This window comes from Paroedura picta, chromosome 10 (genome assembly GCF_049243985.1).
Source record: "Paroedura picta isolate Pp20150507F chromosome 10, Ppicta_v3.0, whole genome shotgun sequence".
In the NCBI taxonomy this organism is placed as follows: Eukaryota; Metazoa; Chordata; class Lepidosauria; order Squamata; family Gekkonidae; genus Paroedura; species Paroedura picta.
In genome coordinates this window covers 16,571,290-16,586,090 of record NC_135378.1, presented here as the reverse complement: position 1 = coordinate 16,586,090, position 14,801 = coordinate 16,571,290, and the positions used below count along the sequence as shown (strand labels likewise).

At 45.3% G+C, this 14,801-nt stretch overlaps 1 protein-coding gene across 1 annotated transcript in view; it reads right to left on the bottom strand.

Annotated features, from left to right (window-relative positions):
- Positions 1 to 14,801, bottom strand: part of PPARGC1A (PPARG coactivator 1 alpha) — a 762,252-nt gene that overhangs the window by 560,114 nt on the left and 187,337 nt on the right. The gene's annotated exons all lie outside the window — the stretch shown is intronic.

Here is a 14,801-nt window from a genome sequence, read left to right as displayed (position 1 = left end):
TCGCTTCCTGGTACTTTGAAGCCTGAAAAATATTTCAGCAGAAACTGCGCATTCAAAAGGTTGGAAAAAGCTGGCTGAAACCTTTATTTTATGCACCAAATTTAGGAATTAGATTCAGGATTAGGCTTCTCTGGAATTTACCAAAGGAAAAGAATCAAAGCAGGCAAACAAGTAAGGAATAGGCTGTCCCTGCTTGACTAATTGCAGCCAACTAGGGATGTGCTAATGTTGTTGTAGACAGCCATTCAGTTGAATCCAACTCTTCGTGATACCATGGCACAGCTGTTGCCACGGTCCCCAATCCTGCACCACCTCCCTCAGCTGTGCAATGTTCTGGCCAGTGTCCATTTTGATCGCATCTAACCACCACGTTCTTTCTTGGTCTGGTTTCCTTTTTCCACTGACCAATCCTAGTATAATTGCTTTCTCCACTAAGTTGGATCGCATGAGCCACAGTTTTGTGATTTTGCCTCCCAGTAATATAGCAGACTTTTCACGCTGTAATATTTCCTTGTTAATGACTTCTGCTGTCCATGGAACCCGCAGAAGCCTTCTCCAGCGCCAGAGTTCAAATGAACCAACTCTTCTCTTGTCTGGTTTTTTTTCATCCTTAAACACAGCCATGAGTGGCTACTGGAAATACGATAGACCTAACTAATCTACATTTGGTTGTCAGGCTCATGTCCTTGGTCTTCCATGTTTGGTTCAAGCTCATTATTGCTGTGCAATCTGGAGCAATTTGAGCAATTTTATTTCCATACTGCAATTGCCACTCACATCAATTTGGGATCCAAGAAAAATGAATTCTTGAACGCATTCGATCTCTTAGAATCATAGAATCCTAGAATCATAGAGTTGGAAGGTACCTCATGGGTCATCTAGTCCAGTGGTCCCCAACCCCCGGTCCAGAGACCGGGACCGGTCCGTGGATCATTTGGTACCGGTCCATGGATCATTCGGTACCGGGCCGCGGCTCCTCCTCATCTTCCTCCCTGTATGCTGCCTCGGGGGCTGCCCTGCCACTCTGCCGCCAGCTCACCTTTGGTGCTCTCCAGTGGCTGCCATAGCTGGGGCTCCCCCTCAGTGTGGCACTGTGTAGCTGCTGCTGGCAACACCCCCCAGCGGGCAGCGGGAAGTCAGGGGCGCCGGTGGGAAACCAAGCGGAGCAGGGTCTCAGGCGGCAACGTCCCTTGGCAAAAGACTACCTCCCCCAGGCCTCAGTAAAATTGTCAAGCGTTCACCAGTCCCTGGTGATAAAAAGGTTGGGCACCACTGATCTAGTCCAACCCCCTGCACTATGCAAGAGTGCACCGTCAATTGTTAATGTGGCATGTCTTTTTTTTTTTGCAGTGGTCATTATTTTTGCCATTTTAATGTTTAATAAAAGTCCACATTTCTTTCTTACTTAATTGACCTTTGTAATCAGCTGTCCTAGGCCTTCCTTCGTTTCTTATAGGAGGGTCCTGTCAGCAGCATACAGAAGATTATTTATATTCCTTCCTCCAATCGTCATTCCAGTGTTTGATTCTTTGAGTTCAATCTCTCTAATGATAGGTCCAAAACTTCCTTTCTCCTTATGATTAGGGGTGGGGGTGGAGTATAATTGTCAGTTCCAGGATGGGAAATTCCTGGAGATTTGGGTGGTGGAGTCTGAGAAGGAGAGGTTTGGAGAGGAGACAGACCCTAGCGGGGTATGTCATTGAACCTAACCTCCGAAGCAGCTATTTTTCCCTGGGGAAGTGATCTTAATTGTCTGGAGGTGAGCTGTAATTCTGGGTGATCTCTTGGCCCCATCTGGAGGTTGGAAACTCTACCTATAATAGAGATCAGCAGAATCCTACCAATGCTGACACAGAGTGACCCGGTGGGAAAATGCCTCATCACACAACAAGTTTCTGCAGGGTGTAGATCAGCCTTTCTCAACTTTTTACTGTTGAGAAGCCCCCGAAACATTATTTAGGCTTTCCGAAAACCCAGAAGTGGTGCCATCTGCAGAATATAATTGGGAAGCATAGCTGTGGACACACTCACCCGGGGCCACTCCACTTCCCACTACCTCCAGACCTATCATGGTCATAAGATAAAGGTAAAGGGTCATGTCTGACCCTTGGGGTGACGCCCTCTAGCGTTTTCATGGCAGACTCAATACGGGGTGGTTTGCCAGTGCCTTCCCCAGTCATTACCGTTTACCCCCCAGCAGCAAGCTGGGTACTCATTTTACCCACCTCGAAAGGATGGAAGGCTGAGTCAACCTTGAGCCGGCTGCTGGGATCTAACTCTCAGCCTCATGGACAGAGCTTTCCGACTGCATGTCTGCTGCCTTACCACATCATGGTCATAACATCCGATAAATGTTTAACACATTTTAGAGCTATAAAAACAATTAATTAATTCCCACCCATTCATGAAACCCTTCCAGGGCTGTCAAGAAACTCCAGGGGTTCATGAAAACCTGGTTGAGAAAGCCAGGTGTATATAAAAGTAATGATTAATTATAAGAGCAGTAAGAAGAATGCATGTTGTGAGTTGCTTAAGACAAAATCAATTCATTAGGATCATAAGACACTTTGTTACCTTCAAAATGCCCACTTAACCCCCAAGTTAAGAAGTGAGACCCCGACATGCTTTGTGGCGAAGCAAATGGAATAAATGAATCAAGAAGAGTTGTCACCAATACATTAAGAGGGTGTTTGCAGTGGCTTCAATAGTCCGTCTGCTCTTGGCTTTCAATCGGAGACCTTTTATTCAGCTTTGTGACTAGCAGAAATTCTCATGGCTGCATCAAGGAACAGAAATAAAGAAGGGCTTCTCTGCAACATGCCTGGTGATAACTTTCAGGCATGAAGACATGGGATGTCAGAATACAAACTGCTCCAATAACACAGAATGTCTGTTCCAACCATGCTACAAAGTTTCCATGCTCAAATGTGCGGAATCACTCCTACATACCATTGCATACTCAGTACTGCGGAGGGGGAGAATCTGGCAATCCTTCCTTTGTTAAATTCAAATTTAAAATATGTTAGTTAAATTTTGATTAAAAAAAAAACTCTACAGAGTTCCGTGTGATCCTTTTCTCCAGACCAAAACACACATCATTTTGATCATGTCATAACTGCAGCACCTGAACAGATTAGAGCAGGGGTAGTCAACCTGCGGTCCTCCAGATGTCCATGGACTACAATTCCCATGAGCCCCTGCCAGCATTCGCTGGCAGGGGCTCATGGGAATTGTAGTCCATGGACATCTGGAGGACCGCAGGTTGACTACCCCTGCATTAGAGCATAATCTAAGTTTTAACAATGCCCTTGTCTCTTCACATGGCTCCAAATGCTATGAGGGTTTAGGAGAGCATTCATGCTTCCCTTCCATGCAGTTTTCACCAGTGGCATCAGCCAGCGGTGGCTCGTTGCCCGTTCCTCTGTCTCCACATGCTCTGGCTATGGACATATAGCACCAACGGAAGAAGCGAACAGCCTCCCTGTGGCCATGTCTGCCGGCAAAAATGGAAGAAAAAGAAGAGTTGGTTTCTATAGCCCTATTTTCACTACTCGAAGGAGCCATAAAACGACTTACAATGGCCTTGCCTTCCCCTCCCTATAACAGACACCCTGGGAAGTAGATGAGGTGAGAGAACTCTAAGAGAACTGTGACTAGCTCAAGGTCACCCAGCTGGTTGCATGTGGAGTCCGAGTGGGGAATCAAGCCCAGTTCTCCAGATTAGCGTTTGCTGTTCTTAACCACGGCACCACCCTGGCTCTTCAGGAAGCACAACATCCCTGTTTTCCCCTTCACAGTTTTGGGAGCCACACAACACCACAAAGTTGTGCTTAAGGGTTTTCTCCCACTCTCAGGCTTGACCCTGGCTCAGATCAAGTGCCTGTGCCCTGACCTGGGTCAAACACAATGTGTATTTTGGCCATCAGGCCTTTCAAAGAGCTCACAGCATTCTTTCCAGGCAGCCCAGCCAGCCTCAGTCTGTGCCACTGGAGGGGAGGCAGGAATTCTTTCCCCAGAGCAATTTGTTCCCACCCACCCCTCAACAGCTCTCATTACCACAAGGGAAAACACACGGGTTCAAGAACGCAATCTGCATCCTTAAATGCCAGGGGAGGGAAGGGGTAAAAGACCATTAGGACCAAAGCCGAGATCCCCGATGCCTCGTTTTACACTTTCAAAGAACCACAGGAGAGCCAATGATTTCCTCCTCAAGTTGCGCTCTTCCCCCATGGCTCTGCTGCACGCTGTAACCACCTTATAATGATTTTCCGCCACGTTCAAATGGAGGTGGCGGTGTTTTCATAATTTCCAAGAACATAGCCAGGCGTCCCTTACTTTTATGGCTCTTGTTTTTTTTTTAAAGAGAGAGACAGAGACAGACAAAGCAGAAAACAAAACGGAAAACGCCTACAACCTATCAATACTGGAAACAGAAAAACTGAGAAGTTCAACATGTGAATTAGAATTCGTATAAGGCGGCCCCAGTGACACAAGAGCTGCGTGTTTGGGATTTTCTCCTGAATAACGCAGCTCCCTGAATGGCTGCCTTGCACCATTTAGAAACAGGTCGTTAGGAAGAAACCAAACTGATCGAACCACATCGGGACCCCCCCCCCCCGTCGCCCCCCTCCCGGATTACCCGCCTCTTGGCCACCGACGGTACGATGCTCCTAAATAAAGCATCTGGCCTTCTCCCTTTAGGCCCAGTCAGGGATTGGAGACACCGCACGGTGCCTCATGTGACTCGAGACTGTCGTGCGCGATGTGACACCGCCACTATTAATCCCAGGACTTTCTGGAATGTGACATTTCGCTCGCACCGCGCACTGAGTCTGAAGCCAACACGAGCCTCATGACCCGATGCCTTATTTCACTTTGCAGCTTCTTCCACTCAGCTGTCGCGATGGACGCCTGGCCCGTGGATTGGGTTTCCAGATGCAAATGGGCGAGCTTTCCACTCCGGCAAGCGTCTTCAGGGTGCGTTTGCGAAAGGGCTTGCATTTCAGAGCTCTTCAGTGCGACGGTGACCTTAACGACATTACAAGTGGCAAGAAATGTGACGGGCGGGCATGCCAAGGGAGCAGATGGGGAACTTGGGGCCCGCATGGATGCAGGGCTGCCTCACGGTCTGCAGCAATAACGGGAGCCCACTGTTAGGCAACTTTCTGATCCGAGGAGGAAAAGGCCTTTATCCTGGGGTGTCTGCAAAAGCAGCAAAATGAACAGGAGTGTGGGGTGGGGGGAGAAAGCTGCTCTGAATACGACTGGCTGCAAACTCTGATCCCCGACCTCCCTCCTTCCCATGACAGCAGTGGGGGCAGCTAGGGGGGTCCCTGTTTTAATATTTCTAAATGAAGGATTTATTTTATTCATCTATTTGGGTCTATGACTGTATAAATAAATACACTGAACGTATTTATTTGAAATCCATATTTTTGTATTATAATCCTATATGGTTTGACTTTGATTGTAATCCTCCCTGAGTCTTACAAGATGTTGTTGTTGTCGTTGTTGTTGTTGTTGTTAGGTGCAAAGTCGTGTCTGACCCATCATGACCCCATGGACTAGGGGTAGTCAAACTGCGGCCCTCCAGATGTCCATGGACTACAATTCCCAGGAGCCCCTGCCAGCGAATGCCTGCCAGCGAGGGCCGCAGTTTGACTACCCCTGCCATGGACAATGATCCTCCAGGCCTTCCTGTCCTCTACCATTCCCTGGAGTCCATTTAAGTTTGCACCGACTGCTTCAGTGACTCCATCCAGCCACCTCATTCTCTGTCATCCCCTTCTTCTTTTGCCCTCGATCGCTCCCAGCATTAGGCTCTTCTCCAGGGAGTCCTTCCTTCTCATGAGGGGGCCAAAGTATTTGAGTTTCATCTTCAGGATCTGGCCTTCTAAGGAACACTCCGGGCTGATCTCCTCTAGGACTAACCGGTTTGTTCGCCTTGCAGTCCAAGGGACTCACAAGAGTCTTCTCCAGCACCAAAGTTCAAAAGCCTCAATTCTTTGACACTCGGCCTTCCTTATGGTCCAACTTTCACAGCCATACATTGCAACTGGGAAGACTAAACCTTTAGCCTTGACTAAACGCACTTTTGTTGGCAGGGTGATGTCTCTGCTTTTTAAGATGCTGTCTAGATTTGCCATAGCTTTCCTCCCCAGGAGCAAGCGTCTTTTAATTTCTTTGCTGCAGTCCCCATCTGCAGTGATCTTGGAGCCCAGGAAAATAAAATCTGTCACTATCTCCATTTCTTCCCCATCTATTTGCCAGGAATTGAGAGGGCCGGATGCCATAATCTTCGTTTTCAAGCCAACTTTTGCACTCCCCTCCTTCACCCGCATCAACAGGCTCTTTAGTTCCTCTTCACTTTCTGCCATTAGAGTGGTATCATCTGCATATCTGAGGTTGTTGATATTTCTCCCTGCAACCTTGATCCCAATTTGTGACTCCTCTAATCCCACCTTTCTCATGATGTGCTCCGCATACAAGTTAAATAGGCAAGGCGACAGTATACAGCCTTGCCAAACTCCTTTCTCAATTTTGAACCAATCAGTGATTCCATGATCGGTTCTCACTGTTGCTTCTTGACCTCCATATAGGTTTCTAAAGAGACAAATAAGATGCTCTGGTATTCCCATCTCTTGTCACAATTTGTTGTGCTCCACACAATCAAAGGCGTTAGCATAGTCAATGAAGCAGAAGTAGATGTTCTTCTGGAACTCCCTAGCTTTCTCCATGATCCAGCGTATGTTGGCAATTTGATCTCTAGTTCCTCTGCCTCTTCGAAATCCTGTATGTACTTCTGGAAGTTCTAGGTCCACATATTGCTGGAGCCAGGGCCGATAAAAACTATAACTGTAGTAGCAGTAGCAGCATCACTAATATGATGATGATGATGATGATGATGATGATGATGATGATAAATGTTGCTATCCTGTTTCCCCAAAAATAAGAGCTGCTCTGAAAGTAAGAACTAGCGGTACTTTTTCATGCACCACTAGTATAAGCCCTCCCCCCAAAATATGACCTACCTCTAATTGGTCCTTAGAGCTAGGGCCAGCCTTAGGGGTGTTCGTGATCATACAGGGTGCCGGGCCAGTCAACATTCAAATCTGCAGCACACGTGTACGCTGTGCTGCTGTGCCGCTCGTCTCCCAGCCAACAGTGATACACACTGCAGAGCCCTGCCCCTGCTCGCTCAGCCTCTGTCAGCTCCGCCTACTATCCCAGAATCCCCTGGCTTGACAGAAGCTGTGCCCTACACTTAAGGTACAATTTAATGGAGTTCCGGAGGGTGGGGACTGGAATAAATGTAACACTTTTTTTGGATGTCAATGAGTATAAAGGTAAAGGTAAAGGTATCTCCTGTGCAAGCACCGAGTCATGTCTGACCCTTGGGGTGACGCCCTCCAGCTTTTTCATGGCAGACTCAATACGGGGTGGTTTGCCAGTGCCTTCCCCAGTCATTACCGTTTACTCCCCAGCAAGCTGGGTCCTCATTTTACCAACCTCGGAAGGATGGAAGGCTGAGTCAACCTTGAGCCAGCCTCTGGGATTGAACTCCCAGGCTCATGGGCAAAACTTTCAGACGGCTGCCTTACCACTCTGCGCCACAAGAGGCTCCAATGAGTATAAGACCTCCCCAAAAATAAGCCCTAGTGTATTTTTTTAACCTAAAATTAATATAAAACAGTGTCTTATTTTCAGGAAAACACGGTACTTTTATGGCTTCGTAAGAATCAAGGGAATATATCTGGCCAGTTACACAGCTACCTCTCACAGGGCATAAAGCGATTCTACCATCAACTAAGGTTGATTGTTCTGGATTGGGGAATAATTGCAGATTTGGGGAGGTGGGGCCTGGGGAGGGTGGGGTTTGGGGAGGGGAGGCCCTTGAGAAAAGGAGAATGCCATAGAGTTCCCGTTCCAATCAGCCATTTCTTCCTGAGGAATACATCTTGAACACACACACAGACGGAAGCAGACCTTCCATCCATCAAAGTCAGTATTGTCTGCTCAGACTGGTAGTAGCTCTCTAGGGCAGGGGTAGTCAAACTGCGGCCCTCCAGATGTCCATGGACTTCAATTCCCAGGAGCCCCTGCCAGCGAATGCTGGCAGGGGCTCCTGGGAATTGTAGTCCATGGACATCTGGAGGGTCGCAGTTTGACTACCCCTGCTCTAGGGTCTCAGGCAGAGAGTTTTTCACGGCATCTCCCAACTGTGAGAGACCACAGAGGTTTTAAAATATATATATTTATTATTACATTTATATTCTGCTGTTCGCAACTCAGCTGGCTTGCAGCAGAGTACAGCAAATTATAACATACATGTAAAACCAACAGAACAATAAAAATCCCCTCCCACCCATCCACCCTTAAATCCCCTCCCCAACTTGGCCCTCAGTTAACCCACCACCCTACCCAAATAGTTTCAGGCATGAACAGTTCTTGTTGACAAAATGATCGCCTCAATTTTCAAAGCCTGAGATCCATTCCAAGGCCATAGCTGGAGGGAGTCAGGAAATGAGCTTTCACACCTAAGATCTAAGACAGGGTGAGGCTGGCTAGCAAAGGATCAGAGACACTACAATAAAGCAGGCATGGAAGTGCACAGGGACATGTAAAGGATGCCAAACAGAATCCATGGCCAAACATCCATCCATCATGGTTTTGACACTAACTGAACCTTTTAAACTGGAGATGCCAGGGGTTGAACCTGGGACCTTCTGCAGGTAAAACTGATGTTCTGCCCCTCCCAAGTGGAGATCAACTGTGATATTGGGAGATCTCCAAGTGCTATCTGGAGGAAGGCAACCCTATTGAACCACACACATATATTACTGCTAAGATAACAGCAAGGTCCATGAGCCTGGAGCCAGACTTTGAGGTTTAAATCTGCAATGCCTCCCTTCACTGAGCAAGTCCGTATCTATTGGCAATCAGATGTCTAATGCCTTCTCGCTTTTCTCAGATGCAGCCCGACCGAAAGGGTAACTTCCATGCAAGAAAAGGGATAGAGCATCAAGCCTATTATTGGCAGGCACGTGATATCACTGACAGCCAAAAGGAAAGCTCTGAGAAAGCTGCAAATCCATGTCATAAGCAGTTCAAAAATGCCCATCACAGAACTCCCCGCATTTCTGTGTATCTGAAATCCTTACAGCTTTACTGGCGGCCTGTCAGGGCACTGCAGCTGTGCCTCCTAAACCCCTGCTGAAGTGCTTCCTTCCTAAAATAAATCCCAAAAGTGACCTGTGGGATTTGAATAACCTTTGGGGAATATACAGGAGAGAATAACTGCCAGGTTTTTTTTCCCTTGCTCATCACATTTGACAGGCAGCAATCATGCTGTCACTCACCCAGCAGCTCCCTAGGAAACAGGCTGGCTAGAAAGAGAGGTACGCCACCTCCAATTTCCTAATCCATATTATACTTTGGCAGTTGCGAGGCAAAACTTGGGGGAGCTATGGATGTACAAATATTCCTTATATTTGGAGAGTGGTCTTAATACAACTTTGCATAGAGAAAAATACAGTTGTGAAGTCATGATTACGGTGACCTTTTTATTTCTTATTTATATCTTACTTTTCTCCCTTCTGGAGAAAGGAAGAAGAAGAAGAAGAAGAAGAAGAAGAAGAAGAAGAAGAAGAAGAAGAAGAAGAAGAAGAAGAAGAAGAAGAAGAAGAAGAAGAGTTGGCTCTTATATGCTGCTTTTCTCTACCCAAAGGAGTCTCAAAGCAGCTTAAATTCACCTTCCCTTTCCTCTCCCCCCAGCAGACATCCTGTGAAGGAGGTGAGGCTGAGAGAGTCCTGATGTTGCTGCTCAGTCAGAACACGTTTATCAGTGATGTGGTGAGCCCAAGGTCACCCAGCTGATTGCATGTGGGGGAGCGCAGAATCAAACCCAGCTCGCCAGATTAAAAGTCCGCACTCCTAACCACTACACTAAACTGGCTCTCTACACCAAGCTGGTATATGAGCTTTTCCTCTGGAGTTGGTAGAATGTTCATGAGAACGTTCATGAGAATGTTTGTGTAGTAAGAATGTAGTAAGAATATTCAGGAAGAAAAAAGTGGGGCACACAAAAAACAGCTCTTTGTCTTCTTCTGTTATGTCAGAGAGTATAAAGCTGTGTCTCATCAAGCATATTTGCTGTAAACTGAACTGCATCACTTACTTGTGCTATAATGGGGCACAAAGCCAGTTGTTCCCCCCTCCGTGCCCTCCCTATTGCAAATCTTGGTTTAAAAAGCTCCCCCAGATATAAAAGTCCAACTGTTATGAATGGAAAGTGGAAATTTTGTTGGACTAGGCTGTAAATTTACATTTATCTCATTGCAATAAATCATGAATATATTTAACATGACTATAATGGGGGGGGGGATAAATACCATAAAACCAAACAAACATAAAACCATCTTTTATTCATCCTCTGCTTTATTTGATGGTTGCATCTGATTTGTATTATCATGAATTCTAAAATTAAGGAGGAAATGTAAGATGGTTTCTAAAATGTAACATGCAAAGGCAGTTCTCCTTGCTCATAAATGTGAATAGACATGTGAAAAGAAACAGAATGGTCTTGATTAAGATGTCTTCAGAATACACTTGCTATACACATGGATGGCCAAAAGTATTAATAAAAGATTAGTAGGAAGCATTCGGCAACTTGACAAATCCAGCTGAACCAAACTGGATGGCCTTTGGGCAAAAGACTCATGGAATGTAAATGAAGTGATCCATAACTTACTACACTGGGAGGGAGTATTTAAAGGAACAAGTTAGTAGGTTTGATCCTACCAGCTTTTCTGTTGATGGAAGAGGGAAGAATGGCCTATTTTGATTATCAAAAAAGCTAAGCTAAGGATCATGAAATCCATGTGGGTAAAAAGCACACAGGATGAAGACTTCATTAATAGGGGATTCTTTAAAAAAATGAATGATAAACTGTTAGACTTCATTTATCCAAGTTAACTTGGAGGGGCACCAAGTGATTTTGAAGAGGGACCCAAGTAGAGTACAGTACAGTAGTCTACTCTTGATGTTATGATTCTGTGGATTCAGGTGGCCAAATCAGCCATACAAAAGTAAGGGACCTTATGCTGTGTTGTAAAAAAAAACAATTTTTGCAGTTGTTCAAACTTACTTCTTCAGAAATAATGCTGGGTCTAGTATAACTCCAAACCTCTTAGCCAAGTCAGTAAGGATCAGCTGAAGATGATCAAATGTGGAAAGTTGTTCAAGATCTCTACTTTCCCAACCATCATGAACTCTATCTTTTCAGGGTTTAGTTTCAATTGTTTCACTTTTTGCCAATCCACCACATCTTTTGGACAGCTCTTTAGGATCTCTAATGCATCACCAGGGAATTTGGATAAGGACACATAGAGCTGGATATCATCTACATATCGGTGATAACCAGCCCCAAATCTACAAATTACTTGTCCCAAGGGATTTCCAGAGAGATTGAACAGCATGGGGAATAGAACCAAGCCCTGTAGAACTCCACAGGTTAGGTCCTACCCTGATGATACCTGGTTTCCAATAGCAATCTGGCATGCCTATGCTGGGGGAGAGGGAAGATTGTGAGGTGACTGCCTTTGGGACAAAAGAATGTTGAGTCCTCCCCTCTGGCATCTCCTATAGATTCTTTATATACCAACTGCCCAAAATCAAATAAAAAGACTCCTCTTATTTAGAAACCAGTAGATCTAAGTCAGCCTTTCTCAACTTTTTTACTGCTAAGAAACCACGGGAACATTCTTCAGGTTTCAAAAAAAACCCAAACTGGTGCAATTGTGCAGATTATGGTTGAGAAGTTTAGCTGTGTACAATCCCACTGGGGACCCCTCTGCTTCACACCACCTCCAGGCTCATCATTGGCCATTCTGGAATGGGTGGGTGGGTTGACATGATGATATATGCTCATATAACCTCATAAATATTTAACACATTTAAAAAATATATATTACATATTAATTAATTCCCACCCATTCAGGAAACCCTTCCAGGGCCATCAAGAAATCCCAATGTTTCAGGAAATCTTGGTTGAGATACCTGATCTAAGCTGTAATTATTTGTGAGGGAAATCGAAATCAATTTCCTAGATATTTGGCTAGACAGACAGGACAATGATAGAGATTAACAACAAAGATTTAGTTAACAAAAATAAAGTATTTAGTAGGGTAAATGCTTTGGGTGGATGGCTTCAATATGAAAAGGAAAACTGGCTCTTGTCTTCACCCCACCATGAAATGTTACAACCTTTTCTCCATTGAGAAAACTATTTTGTAGCTGAGCTTTAAGTAAAGTAAACAAACTTGAATGGAGATTTCATCCTCCTTTCTCCAGACAGGTGACCTTAGGAGGTTCAGGACTGTTCTTTTACCACGCAGAGAGACCCTCCACAAAACCTATACACACAAGTTAGAAACGGCGGGCCCCTAGAAGAATGCTTATTTGTCATACCAAAGCAAGGTTTCTGGCCTAAGGTGACCCTAAACAATAACTAAAAGCCAAATCAAAACCTGGCTAAGCTGAGGCTCTTATTCACAGCCATGAAGTCTCTGACTGAAGACAAAAATAGATCAAGATGGGTTGCCATGTTAGTCTGCCAGTAGCAGTAGAAAAGAGTAAGAGTCCAGTAGCACCCAGAAGACAATAAGGGTTTGCCCTTTTAAAGAGAAAGCTGGTTCCAGTGGAATTCCATGGCTGACGATCACTTGGAATTGCATGATACAAACATCACAAGGATTGGTTCAGAGCCTTGGAGGAGAGGTGGGACTTTTGAAGATGGCTGCCACACAACCATTGAGTCTCATCTGTGAGGAGTGATTTGAACAAGTTCAACGTACATACTGAGATATCTACTTCTGCATACAAGTACCTCAACAAAAAGCTATGATCTACTGCATCATATACTGTAGCCAGATCCAATACACTCAGATTGAGGTCATCAGCTTACACTAGCAGGCCTGCATCTGCCTCTGCAGCTAGGTGTAAGCTGCACGGAGCTTTTATTGCACTTCCAGGTCGATTCAGTCCCTGCCGTCTACACGGAATGCGATTTCCGTTTTGAATTGGGGCGATTTAAGTATTCCCTCTGCAACAAAAATGATTGATCCAGAGTGACCCTACCTTTTCTTCGCGATTTCCTGGAGTGCTTTTAACCCTGGATAAATTAAAAATCACATTCCTAAAACGTGCAGCTGTTTGCGTTTCCCCGAACTAAAAGCTGCCGAGCCTCCAATTGGTAAGGGAGTCCGTTCAAATGCTTCCGGTTACGAAACTTTCCTTCCAAGATGTATTGTTTCTCTTTGTTTCCCTCTGGGATTTGTTTCCTTCTGGATTTGCCTCTTCTCTGAGAAGCTGCTGGCTAGCTGGCTTTCGTTTTTCTTTTTTAATGAGCATTATTGCAAACCTGGGGAGGGGAGGGGAGAGGAGGGGAAGGGAGGGGGTAGCGTTTACCTTCCAGTATCTGCAATTTAGACAAGCCTCCTATTTCAAAAGGACGGCTGCAAGCTTTCCCTGCTGGTATTAGCATGAGAAAGAAAGCACAAGGAGCCGGCTCCCGGCTCCCCCCCCCCCCACCGGAGCCTCCAGCTGATTCTCCAAGGGCAGTCAAACGGGGGGGGGGGGGGGAGAAATCCTCCGCCCTCCCCGAATCAAGTGCAGAGCACTTTCTCTTTCAAATCGGAGGGAAATAATCAGGAAGACCCGAGCTCAAATCGATCTGAATTCAACAGGATTAAATAAAGTAAGTGCAGATTCAGCCCTAGACTGAAAAGGGGGCGGAGTAAACAAGTTACCCAAAAAGGGAAGGAGTCTGCTACTGCCCTCTCAACCAACATCTAGAAAGTGCAGATACTGGGTAGTAATTGGTCAGGGTTTTTTTTTAAATAGTGTAAGAATAACCTCCTTTTGGAGTAGCCAAGGAAAGGTGTCCTCAGTTATGGACTGATTTATAATAACGAACACTCAAAGTTTGCTATATGGTCCTTACATAATTTTAGCAGTCAGGATGGGCAATGATCCGATCTAATCTGGCTGCAAGTAGTTGTGAGTTCCAGCATTGTGCAGGGGGCTGGACTCGATGACCCTAGAGGTCACTCCCAACTCTATGATTCTATGATTCAAGACACTCAAGGAAAGGCAAGAATGCACTGTTTCCATCTCATGTCTCAGGTTCTTCACTCGGAACTCTTCTCTAAAAAGATGTATTGTTTATTAGCTAATAAAAGTGGCAGCTTTGCCAGGCAGTGAGAGTTTTTGGCATTTTTTTATTCCCGAGCATTTGAAGTCCAAAGAGATTTGAAGGCAATTAACATTCACCAGTAACAGAGCAATCAACATGGGGATATCTAATAGGACTGGACAGAATCCAAAATCAGATATTAGGGTAATACTCAGCTAGTGACATAATGTTATGGTGTTAATTCTGCAGGGGAGAGTAACGGTCTATTTCCAATAGCTGACCCTGTGATTGCTGTCACATTAACATAACGGTGCTCTCTACAGACGCATCTGTTCTGTCTCCACAACATTTTAGAAAGGTAAATTGAAAAATAGACACCTTTGCATAAGCATATCAAATAACATTAAGAACAACAAGAGTATACTAGATGAGAGCTTGCCGTTTTTGAAGCTGCCCAGAACCTTTCACAAAAACCTAGTTTTAAAAAGGTCCCTTCATTGGTCACCAGCAACGTTGGGTATCATAGCTAAATACCAGGAAGATCACAGTTCAGGTCTCAATGCCAATATAACATTTGACAGCATTGGGAGAATTGTCTTGGAATTGC